The 14,935-nt window shown below is 50.4% G+C and overlaps 1 pseudogene; it reads left to right on the plus strand.

The window, feature by feature from the left end:
• LOC124019868 overlaps positions 1 to 13,759 on the plus strand; it is a 52,223-nt pseudogene extending 38,464 nt beyond the window's left edge.
• Positions 13,760 to 14,935: the final 1,176 nt, after the last annotated feature.

Consider the following 14,935-nt stretch of genomic DNA (forward strand, 5'->3'; position numbering starts at 1 on the left):
TCTCTCTCTCTCTCTCTCTCTCTCTCGTCCCCTCGCTCTCTCTCCCTCTCCCTCTCCAGCTGGTTCTGACAGTAGGACTACTGGCTGTGGTGGTGTATCTCTACACTGTGGTGGCGTTCAACTTCTTCAGGAAGTTCTACAATCGAGGAGAAGAGGGAGAGACGCCGGACATGAAGTGTGATGACATGCTCACAGTGAGTAGTCAAACTGATCTACAATCAGATTATATAGACATGGAGAACATGCTCACAGTGAGTAGTCAAACTGATCTACAATCAGATTATATAGACATGGAGAACATGCTCACAGTGAGTAGTCAAACTGATCTACAATCAGATTATATAGACAAGGAGGACCTGATCCTAGATCAGTTTGTCTTCTAGAGCCCACTGAATCAGACTATATAGACAAGGACCTGATCCTAGATCAGTTTGTCTTCTAGAGCCCACTGAATCAGACTATATAGACAAGGAGGACCTGATCCTAGATCAGTTTGTCTTCTAGAACCCACTGAATCAGCTTATATAGACAAGGACGACCTGATCCTAGATCATTTTTGTCTTCTAGAGCCCACTGAATCAGACTATATAGACAGGGACGACCTGATCCTAGATCAGTTTTGTCTTCTAGAGCCCACTGAATCAGACTATATAGACAAGGACGACCTGATCCTAGATCAGCACTGACTTCATTGTAAACAACACAATGTAATCTCTGAATGTGTTAGTCACTGTAATTGTGATTGACCTCACTCATACAGCTGCACCCCCCTATTTCAGTCAGCGGTTCTGTATCCCACTGCTTCATCCTCCTTCGTGTCGATATTTCAGTCAGAGGTTCTATATCCCACTACTTCACCCTCCTTCGTGTCGACCTGATTGCCGTGCAGACGCGGGCAGAGCTGTGATGAATGCAGTTCGTTAAGCTAAAGGCTAATGAAACACTAGTTGCTGGGATGCTGCTGCTAATTGACTAGTAATTCCCTGACACGGTGAGCCAGAGAAAGGTGGTGTCAGAACGAGGTCTGCTGATTGGCTGGTCTAATTAGCCCCAGATGTAATGGATACGGAATAAAGATCTGGGTTGTGGGACCCTATCCCTATATAGTGCCCTACTTTAGAGTCCTATGGGCCTAAAGTAGTGCACTAAAGTGGTAATCGGTTGCCATTTGGGACTCAGGGCTGAGCGATGCCTTTAATGACCTATTCTATTGTGGTCGTATTGGCAGCAGCACAGCCATCCGAGCCCATCAGAATGAAACATTCATGTGTTGTAAAGCCCAAAGTGTTTGCATAGTCAACTAACAGACAGCTCTGACACACACACTTAGCCACCAGGGGTCTTTTCACAGTCCCCAAATCCAGAACAAATTCAAGAAAGCGTATTATATAGAGCCTTTATTGCATGGACCTTCCCTTCCATCTCATATTGCTGAAGTAAACAGCACACCTGGTTCCAAACAACAGGAGAAGACACACCTCTCAGCCACAACGCCTCTCTCCTATTGGACAGTTGTGTTGGTGTGTAGGTTACACCTCTCTCCTATTGGACAGACAGTGTGTATTGATATGTAGGTTACACCTCTCAGCCAGTGTGTGTGGTGTGTACAACGCCTCTCTCCTATTGGACAGACAATGTGTGTTGGTGTGTAGGTTACACCTCTCTCCTATTGGACAGTGTGTGTTGGTGTGTAGGTTACACCTCTCTCCTATTGGACAGACCGTGTGTGTTGGTGTGTGGTTACACCTCTCTCCTATTGGACAGACAGTGTGTGTTGGTGTGTAGGTTACACCTCTCTCCTATTGGACAGACAGTGTGTGTTGGTGTGTAGGTTACACCTCTCTCCTATTGGACAGACAGTCCTTGAGCTTCTCTTGTCTGTTAATGTTCTGTATTCTGTCATGTTTCATGTTCTGTGTTCTAGAAGACAGACAGACAGACAGACAGACAGACAGACAGACAGACAGACAGACAGACAGACAGACAGACAGACAGACAGACAGACAGACAGACAGACAGACAGACAGACAGACAGACAGACAGACAGACAGACAGACATCAGACAGACAGTTCAGACAGACAGAAGACAGACAGACAGACAGACAGACAGACAGACAGACAGACAGACAGACAGACAGACAGACAGACAGACAGACAGACAGACAGACAGACAGGGCCTGTTTTTGCCCCTAAAGAGTGACTGACAGACAGGGGACAGTAACATCATGCTCTGTGTTCTGCGTTAATCCTCCCAGAAACAGCCACCCATGACATTTCATTAGTCCATTCTCTGCTGCTACTTCCTATTAAGGAGTCCTCTCTGGATCTGACAGGTCTGGAGGAAGAGGACAAAGATGTGCCCTATATAGGGGACAGTGTTCCATTTGGGATGCAGGCAGAGGGATTAGCTCGGGGATGGCTTAGGGGCTGGATTAGGGGCTGGGTTAGGGACTGGGTTAGGGGCTGGGTTAGGGACTGGGTTAGGGACTGGGTTAGGGGCTGGGTTAGGGTTAGGGACTGGGTTAGGGACTGGGTTAGGGGCTGGGTTAGGGGGGCTGGGTTAGGGACTGGGTTAGGGACTGGGTTAGGGGCTGGGTTAGGGGGGGACTGGGTTAGGGACTGGGTTAGGGACTGGGTTAGGGACTGGGTTAGGGGCTGGGTTAGGGGGCTGGGTTAGGGGCCAGGTGCTGGGTTAGGGGCTGGGTTAGGGACTAGGTTAGGGGCTGGTTTAGGGGCTGGGTTAGGGGGCTGGGTTAGGGGCTAGGTGCTGGGTTAGGGGCTGGGTTAGGGACTGGGTTAGGGGCTGGGTTAGGGACTGGGTTAGGGGCTGGGTTAGGGGGCTGGGTTAGGGGCTAGGTGCTGGGTTAGGGGCTGGATTAGGTGCTGGGTTAGGGGCTGGATTAGGGGCTGGGTTAGGGACTGGGTTAGGGGCTGGGCTGGGTTAGGGGCTGGGTTAGGGGCTGGGTTAGGTGCTGGGTTAGGGGCTGGGTGCTGGGTTAGGGGCTGGATTAGGGACTGGGTTAGGGGCTGGGTTAGTTTCTAGGTTAGGGGCTGGGTGCTGGGTTAGGGGCTGGGTTAGGGGCTGGGTTAGTTTCTGGGTTAGGGGCTGGGTGCTGGGTTAGGGGCTGGGTGCTGGGTTAGGGGCTGGGTGCTGAGTTAGGGGCTGGGTTAGGGACTGGGTTAGTTTCTGGGTTAGGGGCTGGGTGCTGGGTTAGGGGCTGGGCTGGGCTGGGTGCTGGATCAGGGGCTGTGTGCTGGGTTAGGGGCTGGGTTAGGGACTGGGTTAGGGGCTGGGTTAGTTTCTGGGTTAGGGGCTGGGTGCTGGGTTAGGGGCTGGGCTGGGTGCTGGGTTAGGGGCTGGGTGCTGGGTTAGGGGCTGGGTGCTGGGTTAGGGGCTGGGTTGGGGAATGGGTTAGGGGCTGGGTTAGGGCGTCTGCTAAATGACTTAAATGTAAATGTTAGGGGCTGGCTGGGTGCTGGATTAGGGGCTGGGTTAGGGGCTGGGTTAGGGGCTGGGTTAGGGGCTGGGTTAGGGGCTGGGTTAGGAGCTGGGTTAGGGGCTGGGTTAGGGGCTGGGTTAGGGGCTGAGTTAGGGGCTGGGTTAGGGGCTGGGTTAGGAGATGGGTTAGGGGCTGGGTTAGGGGCTGGGTTAGGGGCTGGGTTAGGAGATGGGTTAGGGGCTGGGTTAGGAGATGGGTTAGGGGCTGGGTTAGGGGCTGGGTTAGGGGCTGGGTTAGGGGCTGGGCTAGGGGCTGGGTTAGGGGCTGGGTTAGGGTCTGGGTTAGGGGCTGGGTTAGGGTCTGGGTTAGGGGCTGGGTTAGGGGCAGGGTTAGGGGCTGGGTTAGGGTCTGGGTTAGGGGCTGGGTTAGGGGCTGGGTTAGGAGCTGGGTTAGGGGCTGGGTTAGGGGCTGGGTTAGGGGCTGGGTTAGGAGCTGGGTTAGGGGCTGGGTTAGGGGCTGGGTTAGGGGCTGGGTTAGGGGCTGGGTTAGGAGCTGGGTTAGGGGCTCGGTTAGGGGCTGGGTTAGGGGCTGAGTTAGGGGCTGGGTTAGGGGCTGGGTTAGGAGATGGGTTAGGGGCTGGGTTAGGGGCTGGGTTAGGGGCTGGGTTAGGAGATGGGTTAGGGGCTGGGTTAGGAGATGGGTTAGGGGCTGGGTTAGGGGATGGGTTAGGGGCTGGGTTAGGGGCTGGGTTAGGGGCTGGGTTAGGGGCTGGGTTAGGGCTGGGTTAGGAGCTGGGTTAGGGGCTGGGCTAGGAGCTGGGTTAGGGGCTGGGTTAGGAGATGGGTTAGGGGCTGGGTAGCACCTCTCTCTCTCTCTCTCTCTCTCTCTCTCTCTCTCTCTCTCTCTCTCTCTCTCTCTCTCTCTCTCTGTCACCAGAGATATTGGACTGAGTCAGTAGGGAAGTCCTAGTCTTCACATGTTATATCTGTATCTATATCTGCATGTCCTAGTCTATATCTATCTGTATGTCCTAGTCTATATCTATCTGTATGTCCTAGTCTATATCTATCTGTATGTCCTAGTCTATATCTATCTGCATGTCCTAGTCTATATCTATCTGTATGTCCTAGTCTATATCTATCTGTATGTCCTAGTCTATATCTATCTGTATGTCTAGTCTATATCTATCTGTCCTAGTCTATATCTATATCTAGTCTATATCTGCATGTCCTAGTCTATATCTATCTGTATGTCCTAGTCTATATCTATCTGTATGTCCTAGTCTATATCTATCTGTATGTCCTAGTCTATATCTATCTGTATGTCCTAGTCTATATCTATCTGTATCTATATCTGTGTCCTAGTCTATATCTATCTGTATGTCCTAGTCTATATCTATCTGTATGTCCTAGTCTATATCTATCTGTATGTCCTAGTCTATATCTGTCTGTATGTCCTAGTCTATATCTATCTGTATGTCCTAGTCTATATCTATCTGTATGTCCTAGTCTATATCTATCTGTATGTCCTAGTCTATATCTGTCTGTATGTCCTAGTCTATATCTGTCTGTATGTCCTAGTCTATATCTATCTGCATGTCCTAGTCTATATCTATCTGTATGTCCTAGTCTATATCTATCTGTATGTCCTAGTCTATATCTGTCTGTATGTCCTAGTCTATATCTGTCTGTATGTCCTAGTCTATATCTGTCTAGTCTATGTCTGCATAGTCTATATCTGTCTGTATGTCCTAGTCTATATCTATCTGTATGTCCTAGTCATCCCCAACTGTATGTTGGTCCTAGAATACTGTTATGGAGGTTTACTTTCTCTCTCTCTCTCTCTGTCTCTCTCTCTCCCTCTCTCTCCCTCCCTCTCTATCTCTCCCTCTCCCTCTCCCTCTCCCTCTCCCTCTCCCTCTCCCTCTCTCTCTCTCTCTCCCTCTCCCTCTCTCTCTATATCCAGTGTTACATGTTCCACATGTACGTGGGCGTACGGGCAGGAGGGGGCATCGGTGACCAGATCGAGGATCCAGCGGGTGATGAGTATGAGATCTACAGGATCATCTTCGACATCACCTTCTTCTTCTTCGTCATCGTCATCCTCCTGGCCATCATCCAGGGTGAGGAGGGTTTGGCTGTTTACGTCAGGACAGGACTGACTGTCTCCATTATGTCTATTACTGACTTGGCTGTACTGAGGACAGGACTGACTGTCTCTGTCTCCATGATGTCTAGTATTACTGACTGGGCTGTGTTGTCTGTCCAGGACAGGACTGACTGTCTCTGTCTCCATGATGTCTAGTATTACTGACTGGGCTGTGTTGTCTGTCCAGGACAGGACTGACTGTCTCTGTCTCCATGATGTCTAGTATTACTGACTGGGCTGTGTTGTCTGTCCAGGACAGGACTGACTGTCTCTGTCTCCATGATGTCTAGTATTACTGACTGGGCTGTGTTGTCTGTCCAGGACAGGACTGACTGTCTCTGTCTCCATGATGTCTAGTATTACTGACTGGGCTGTGTTGTCTGTCCAGGACAGGACTGACTGTCTCTGTCTCCATGATGTCTAGTATTACTGACTGGGCTGTGTTGTCTGTCCAGGACAGGACTGACTGTCTCTGTCTCCATGATGTCTAGTATTACTGACTGGGCTGTGTTGTCTGTCCAGGACAGGACTGACTGTCTCTGTCTCCATGATGTCTAGTATTACTGACTGGGCTGTGTTGTCTGTCCAGGACAGGACTGACTGTCTCTGTCTCCATGATGTCTAGTCTTACTGACTGGGCTGTGTTGTCTGTCCAGGACAGGACTGACTGTCTCTGTCTCCATGATGTCTAGTATTACTGACTGGGCTGTGTTGTCTGTCCAGGACAGGACTGACTGTCTCTGTCTCCCATGATGTCTAGTCTTACTGACAGGACTGACTGTCTAGATGTCCTCATAACTTTGAGCCTTGGGTTCTTCTTCTACCTTTCTCCACCAGGTCTGATAATCGATGCGTTTGGAGAACTGAGAGATCAACAGGAGCAGGTGAAGGAGGATATGGAGGTACGTACTCAGAGCTGTGTGTGTGTGTGTGTGTGTGTGTGTGTGTGTGTGTGTGTGTGTGTGTGTGTGTGTGTGTGTGTGTGTGTGTGTGTGTGTGTGTGTGTGTGTGTGTGTGTGTGTGTGTGTGTGTGTGTGTGTGTGTGTGTGTGTGTGTGTGTGTGTGACTCAAAGCACACAGCAGTGTGTGTCAGCATCATAAAGGGTCTCAACAGGGGGGGAAGAAACTGCAGAAGCTTGATGTCATATCCCCACAACGCTGGAACAGAGACTAGTTAAACAGTTAGTCATATCCCCACAACGATGGAACAGAGACTAGTTAAACAGTTAGTCATATCCCCACAACGCTGAAACAGAGACTAGTTAAACAGTTAGTCATATCCCCACAACGCTGAAACAGAGACTAGTTAAACAGTTAGTCATATCCCCACAACGCTGGAACAGAGACTAGTTAAACAGTTTCATATCCCCACAACGCTGAAACAGAGACTAGTTAAACAGTTAGTCATATCCCCACAACGCTGGAACAGAGACTAGTTAAACAGTTAGTCATATCCCCACAACGCTGGAACAGAGACTAGTTAAACAGTTAGTCATATCCCCACAACGCTGGAACAGAGACTAGTTAAACAGTTAGTCATATCCCCACAACGCTGAAACAGAGACTAGTTAAACAGTTAGTCATATCCCCACAACGCTGGAACAGAGACTAGTTAAACAGTTAGTCATATCCCCACAACGCTGGAACAGAGACTAGTTAAACAGTTAGTCATATCCCCACAACGCTGAAACAGAGACTAGTTAAACAGTTAGTCATATCCCCACAACGCTGAAACAAGACTAGTTAAACTAGTTAGTTAAACAGTTAGTCATATCCCCACAACGCTGAAACAGAAACTAGTTAAACAGGTCTTCATATCCCCACAACGCTGAAACAGAGACTAGTTAAACAGGTCTTCATATCCCCACAACGCTGAAACAGAGACTAGTTAAACAGGTCTTAGTCATATCCCCACAACGCTGAAACAGAGACTAGTTAAACAGGTCTTCATATCCCCACAACGCTGAAACAGAGACTAGTTAAACAGGTCTTCATATCCCCACAACGCTGAAACAGAGACTAGTTAAACAGGTCTTCATATCCCCACAACGCTGAAACAGAGACTAGTTAAACAGTTAGTCATATCCCCACAACGCTGAAACAGAGACTAGTTAAACAGTTAGTCATATCCCCACAACGCTGAAACAGAGAATAGTTAAACAGTTAGTCATATCCCCACAACGCTGAAACAGAGACTAGTTAAACAGTTAGTCATATCCCCACAACACTGAAACAGAGACTAGTTAAACAGTTAGTCATATCCCCACAACGCTGAAACAGAGACTAGTTAAACAGGTCTTCATATCCCCACAACGCTGAAACAGAGACTAGTTAAACAGTTAGTATCTGGGGGTCCTGGGGAGAGGTTGGAGAACGTCTGGGGACCTGAGGAGACATTGGAGAACGTCTGGGGATCTGAGGAGACTTTGGAGAACGTCTGGGGATCTGAGGAGACATTGGAGAACGTCTGGGGATCTGAGGAGACATTGGAGAACGTCTGGGGATCTGAGGAGACATTGGAGAACGTCTGGGGATCTGAGGAGACTTTGGAGAACGTCTGGGGATCTGAGGAGACATTGGAGAACGTCTGGGGATCTGAGGAGACATTGGAGAACGTCTGGGGACCTGAGGAGACATTGGAGAACGTCTGGGGATCTGAGGAGACTTTGGAAAACCACTGTCTTATACAGTCTGATGCTCTAGATCTGTGTCTTCCCTCATTGTAGAATTTGGTTATAGACTTAAACACTGGCGTTGGAAATTCAAAATGAGATGAATCTGAGCTGTGTTGAGAGACATGTAGAGAGATGAGGTCGGCTGGCAGCATCACACTGGCAGCATCACATACAGATTTGTCTTTCTGTTGCAGACCAAATGCTTCATCTGCGGAATAGGAAACGACTACTTTGACACAGTACCTCACGGCTTCGAAACCCACACACTGCAGGAGCACAACTTGGCCAACTATCTGTGAGTAGAGACATACGTCCACACTGTCAGAGTCTGTCAGAGACAAATGTCCCCTCTGTCTTCTCCAGTCAGTGTCCAGAGTCTGTCAGAGACAAATGTCCCCTCTGTCTTCTCCAGTCAGTGTCCAGAGTCTGTCAGAGACAAATGTCCCCTCTGTCTTCTCCAGTCAGCCTCCAGAGTCTGTCAGAGGCGACAGGGTTGTGAGGTTTAGTTTACTACTGTGTCCTCTTCCCCCTCCACCCTCTCTTTAATGTTGTGTTGTTGGTTCTGCAGAACCGCTAGAGTGAAAAGGAGTGGGGAGAGGGGACAGAACCACTAGAGTGGAAAGGAGTGGGGAGAGGGGACAGAACCACTAGAGTGGAAAGGAGTGGGGAGAGGGGGCAGAACCACTAGAGTGAAAATGAGTGGGGAGAGGGGACAGAACCGCTAGAGTGGAAAGGAGTGGGGAGAGGGGACAGAACCACTAGAGTGGAAAGGAGTGGGGAGAGGGAACAGAACCACTAGAGTGAAAAGGAGTGGGGAGAGGGGGCAGAACCGCTAGAGTGAAAAGGAGTGGGGAGAGGGGACAGAACCGCTAGAGTGGAAAGGAGTGGGGAGAGGGGACAGAACCACTAGAGTGGAAAGGAGTGGGGAGAGGGGACAGAACCACTAGAGTGGAAAGGAGTGGGGAGAGGGGGCAGAACCGCTAGAGTGAAAAGGAGTGGGGAGAGGGGGCAGAACCGCTAGAGTGAAAAGGAGTGGGGAGAGGGGACAGAACCACTAGAGTGGAAAGGAGTGGGAGAGGGGGCAGAACCGCTGGAGTGGGGAGAGGGGGCAGAACCGCTAGAGTGAAAAGGAGTGGGGAGAGGGGGCAGAACCACTAGAGGGAAAAGGAGAGGGGGCAGAACCGCTAGAGTGAAAAGGAGTGGGGAGAGGGGGCAGAACCGCTAGAGTGAAAAGGAGTGGGGAGAGGGGGCATAACCACTAGAGTGAAAAGGAGTGGGGAGAGGGGGCAGAACCACTAGAGTGGAAAGGAGTGGGGAGAGGGGGCAGAACCACTAGAGGGAAAAGGAGTGGGGAGAGGGGACAGAACCACTAGATTGGAAAGGAGTGGGTAGAGGGGGCAGAACCGCTAGAGTGAAAAGGAGTGGGGAGAGGGGGCAGAACCACTAGAGGGAAAAGGAGAGGGGGCAGAACCGCTAGAGTGAAAAGGAGTGGGGAGAGGGGGCAGAACCGCTAGAGTGAAAAGGAGAGGGGAGAGGGCAGAACCGCTAGAGTGAAAAGGAGTGGGGAGAGGGGGCAGAACCACTAGAGTGAAAAGGAGTGGGGAGAGGGGGCAGAACCGCTAGAGTGGAAAGGAGTGGGGAGAGGGGCAGAACCAGTAGAGGGAAAAGGAGTGGGGAGAGGGGACAGAACCACTAGAGTGGAAAGGAGTGGGGAGAGGGGGCAGAACCGCTGGAGTGGGGAGAGGGGGCAGAACCGCTAGAGTGAAAAGGAGTGGGGAGAGGGGGCAGAACCACTAGAGGGAAAAGGAGAGGGGGCAGAACCGCTAGAGGGAAAAGGAGTGTGGAGAGGGGGCAGAACCACTAGAGGGAAAAGGAGAGGGGGCAGAACCGCTAGAGGGAAAAGGAGTGGGGAGAGGGGGCAGAACCACTAGAGTGAAAAGGAGTGGGGAGAGGGGACAGAACCGCTAGAGTGAAAAGGAGAGGGGGCAGTCTGAAGTGATGTTAACTCTAAATGTCTTCCTGTTGGGTGTGTGATGGGGTATGAAACTATCTGTCTGAAGTGATGTTAACTCTAAATGTCTTCCTGTTGGGTGTGTGATGGGGTATGAAACTATCTGTCTGAAGTGATGTTAACTCTAAATGTCTTCCTGTTGGGTGTGTGATGGGGTATGAAACTATCTGTCTGAAGTGATGTTAACTCTAAATGTCTTCCTGTTGGGTGTGTGATGGGGTATGAAACTATCTGTCTGAAGTGATGTTAACTCTAAATGTCTTCCTGTTTTTCGTCCCGTTTTGCTCTCCAGCTTCTTTGTGATGTATCTCATTAACAAAGATGAGACAGAGCACACAGGCCAGGTAAGTCTCAGGCATACACCTCAAATGGCCCCCTATTCCCTGTGTAGTGCACTATAAAGGGAATATGGTGTGATTTTAAGACACAAAATAGACGTTTCCCTCCCATCACTACTCACACAACAATGGTATTCCTCCCCAGGGGGTTAGCTCTGCTCTGCGTCTCAGAGGAGAAAACACCTGTATCGTTTTATCCACCAGCATTATCTTCCAGCATTATCTACCAGCATTATCCATCAGCATTATCCACCAGCATTGTCCATCAGCATTATCCACCAGCATTATCCACCAGCATTATCCACCAGCATTATCCACCAGCATTATCCACCAGCATTATCCACCAGCATTATCCACCAGCATTATCCACCAGCATTATCCACCAGCATTATCCACCAGCATTATCCCCGTCACTCTCTGAACACACACTTAGATTTGTAGAAAAGACAATAATTCTCCACCAGCATTATCCACCAGCATTATCCACCAGCATTATCCATCAGCATTATCCACCAGCATTATCCACCAGCATTATCCACCATCATTATCCACCAGCATTATCCCCATCACTCTCTGAACACACACTTAGATTTGTAGAAAAGACAATAATTCTCCACCAGCATTATCCACCAGCATTATCCCCGTCACTCTCTGAACACACAGTTAGATTTGTAGAAAAGACAATAATTTGACGTCAGGGAAATGACTACAAACCAGAAAGAGAACCATTTAACCCCAGGGAAATGACTACAACACATACAAACCAGAAAGAGAACCATTTAACCTCCAGGGAAATGACTACAACACATACAAACCAGAAAGAGAACCATTTAACCCCAGGGAAATGACTACAACACATACAAACCAGAAAGAGAACCATTTAACCTCCAGGGAAATGACTACAACACATACAAACCAGAAAGAGAACCATTTAACCCCAGGGAAATGACTACAACACATACAAACCAGAAAGAGAACCATTTAACCTCCAGGGAAATGACTACAACACATACAAACCAGAAAGAGAACCATTTAACCTCCAGGGAAATGACTACAACACATACAAACCAGAAAGAGAACCATTTAACCCCAGGGAAATGACTACAACACATACAAACCAGAAAGAGAACCATTTAACCTCCAGGGAAATGACTACAACACATACAAACCAGAAAGAGAACCATTTAACCCCAGGGAAATGACTACAACACATACAAACCAGAAAGAGAACCATTTAACCTCCATGGAAATGACTACAACACATACAAACCAGAAAGAGAACCATTTAACCTCCAGGGAAATGACTACAACACATACAAACCAGAAAGAGAACCATTTAACCTCCAGGGAAATGACTACAACACATACAAACCAGAAAGAGAACCATTTAACCCCAGGGAAATGACTACAACACATACAAACCAGAAAGAGAACCATTTAACCCCAGGGAAATGACTACAACACATACAAACCAGAAAGAGAACCATTTAACCTCCAGGGAAATGACTACAACACATACAAACCAGAAAGAGAACCATTTAACCCCAGGGAAATGACTACAACACATACAAACCAGAAAGAGAACCATTTAACCCCAGGGAAATGACTACAACACATACAAACCAGAAAGAGAACCATTTAACTCCAGGGAAATGACTACAAACCAGAAAGAGAACCATTTAACCCCAGGGAAATGACTACAACACATACGAAGACTCCAAAAAGACAAATCTCCAGATCCCGTAGACCTCATTTGTGCAGGTTATCATGTTCATTGAACCTTAGTGAAGTTACTGTATGTTAGTAGAGACCATTGACTTGTGACTGTAGAGGGAATGTAGAGGCAATGTAGAGGCAATGTAGAGAGAGGTACATTATCCTGGATGGTGGCCATCTAATCACTACTTGTTATATTAAATCAACTGTCTGATACCCCTCCTTCCCTCCCTCCCTTTCCTCCCTCCCTCCCTCCCTCCCTCCCTCCCTCCCTCCCTCCCTCCCTCCCTCCCTCCCTCCCTCCCCCTTTCCTCCCCTCCCTCCCCCTTCCCTCCCTTTCCGCTCCTCCCTCCCCCTTCCCTCCCTTTCCTCCCCTCCTTCCCTTCCTTCCCTCCCCTCCCTCGCTCCCCCTTCCCTCCCTAACTCCCTCCCTCCCTTTCCTCCCCTCCCTCACACCCTCCCTCCCTTTCCTCCCCTCCCTTCCTTTCCTCCCTCCCTCACTCCCTCCCTCCCTTTCCTCCCCTCCCTCATCCTCCCTTCCTTTCCTCCCCCTACCTCCCCCTTCCTTTCCTCCCCTTCTTCCCTCCCTTTCCTCCCCTCCCTCGCTCCCCCTTCCCTCCCTAACTCCCTCCCTCCCTTTCCTCCCCTCCCTCACACCCTCCCTCCCTTTCCTCCCCTCCCTCCCCTTCCTTTCCTCCCTCCCTCACTCCCTCCCTTTCCTCCCCTCCCTCACATCCTCCCTTCCTTTCCTCCCCTCCCTCCCCCTTCCTTTCCTCCCCTCCTTCCCTCCCTTTCCTCCCCCCCTCCCCTCCCCCCTCTCTATCCCCCTCCCTCCCTCCCTTTCCTCCCCTCCCTCCCTCCCTTTCCTCCCCTCCCCCTCTCCCTCCCTCCCTCCCTTTCCCCCTCCCTCCCTTTCCTCCCTCCCTCCCTTTCCTCCCCTTCCCTCACTTTCCTCCCTTTCCTCCCTCCCTTTCCTCCCTCCCTCCTTCCTCCTTCCCCCACCCTTTCCTCCCCTCCCTCCCTCCCTCCCTCCCTTTCCTCCCCTCCCTCCCTCCCCCTTCCCTCCCTTTCCTCCCTTTCCTCCCTCCCTCCCTCCCCTCCCTCACATCCTCCTTCCTTTCCTCCCCTCCTTCCCTCCCTTTCCTCCCCTCCCTCCCTCCCTCCCTCCCTCCCTCCCCCTCCCCCCCTCCCTCCCTCTCTATCCCCCAGAGTCGTATGTGTGGAAGATGTACCAGGAGCGGTGTTGGGAATTCTTCCCTGCCGGAGACTGTTTCCGCAAACAATACGAAGACCAGCTCAACTGATTCATGAATCAATTGATCAATTCAACTGACTACTGATCAGCTGATCTATTTATCCAGATGCAGAGACTCGTCCTTTCTTACTGATCAATGTGAAAGGGGCTGTTTCGTCACCTTCCTTCGTCAGCTAGCCCCCACGCGCTGTTTGGAAAGCTTTCCAGACACTGTACATAATAATATAATGACCATGATTAGTCAACTGTATAATGTCCTTCCTGGGTGCGTTTGGAACACAGGGCTGTGTTTTGACTTTGAGGACTCAATGCTTCATACATTTGCTTTTAATAATTCCACATTGATGACAAGCGAACTAAACTGATTGGAGGAGATGGGGGTAGTGGGGGAGACGCTGAAGAAAAGGAGGGGGAAAAACGGACTGAAACCAAACTGCTTTGTGGGACTTGTTCCTCCAGAGAACACATGAATGAATAAAGGCTGTTGCTCGTCCTCTGCGCCTCAGGAATGACAGAATGTACAGTACTGTACAGTACATACAGGAGGCCCAGTGGATGGAGAGGGTGGACCGAGGCGGGACATGATGAGGAAACAGTGCCTTACCAAGCTGGGTCTGAGCAGAGCTATGCAAGATGGAGGGAAGAGGAAGGCATCAGCAACAAGTCAGCAACACGTCAGCACATCATGTGGAGACTGATACACGGGGGCTGATGTTTCTGACATAATGATGGGAGGCTGTGTGTATGGTGTGTCTCGGAGACAGCGTGGACGGAGTGTGTGTGTGTTGGAGATAAGACAAGGATGAAGGATGATAGAGAGTGAAGGAGGGAGGGAGGGAGGGAGGGAGGGAGGGAGGGAGGGAGGGAGGGAGGGAGGGAGGGAGGGAGGGAGGGAGGGAGGGGAGGGAGGGAGGGAGGAAGGAAGGAAGGAAGGAAGGGAGGGAGGGAGGAAGGGAGGGAAAGAGAGAGAGAGAAGAAAGGAGGGAGAAGGATGAGAGAGAGAGAAGGAGAATATGGGGTCTTCTTCATATGGAACTCTGGACACTTCTCTCCCCACTTGTTCTTTTAGCAGGTTTTTTGGAGGGAGGAGAGGGGAGGGGAGGAGAGGGGAAGGGAGGAGAGGGGAGGGGAGGAGAGGGGAAGGGAGGGAGGGGAAGGGGAGAGGGGAAGGAGGAGAGGGGAGGGAGGGAGGAGGAGAGGGGAGGGGAGGGAAGGGAGGAGAGGGGGAGGGGAAGGGAGGAGAGGGGAAGGGAGGAGAGGGGAGGGGAAGGGGGAGAGGGGAGGGGAAGGGAGGAGAGGGGAAGGGAGGAGAGGGGAGGGGAAGGGGGAGAGGGGAGGGGAAGGGAGGGGGG

The sequence above is a fragment of the Oncorhynchus gorbuscha genome, unplaced genomic scaffold (genome assembly GCF_021184085.1).
Source record: "Oncorhynchus gorbuscha isolate QuinsamMale2020 ecotype Even-year unplaced genomic scaffold, OgorEven_v1.0 Un_scaffold_706, whole genome shotgun sequence".
NCBI classification, from domain to species: Eukaryota; Metazoa; Chordata; class Actinopteri; order Salmoniformes; family Salmonidae; genus Oncorhynchus; species Oncorhynchus gorbuscha.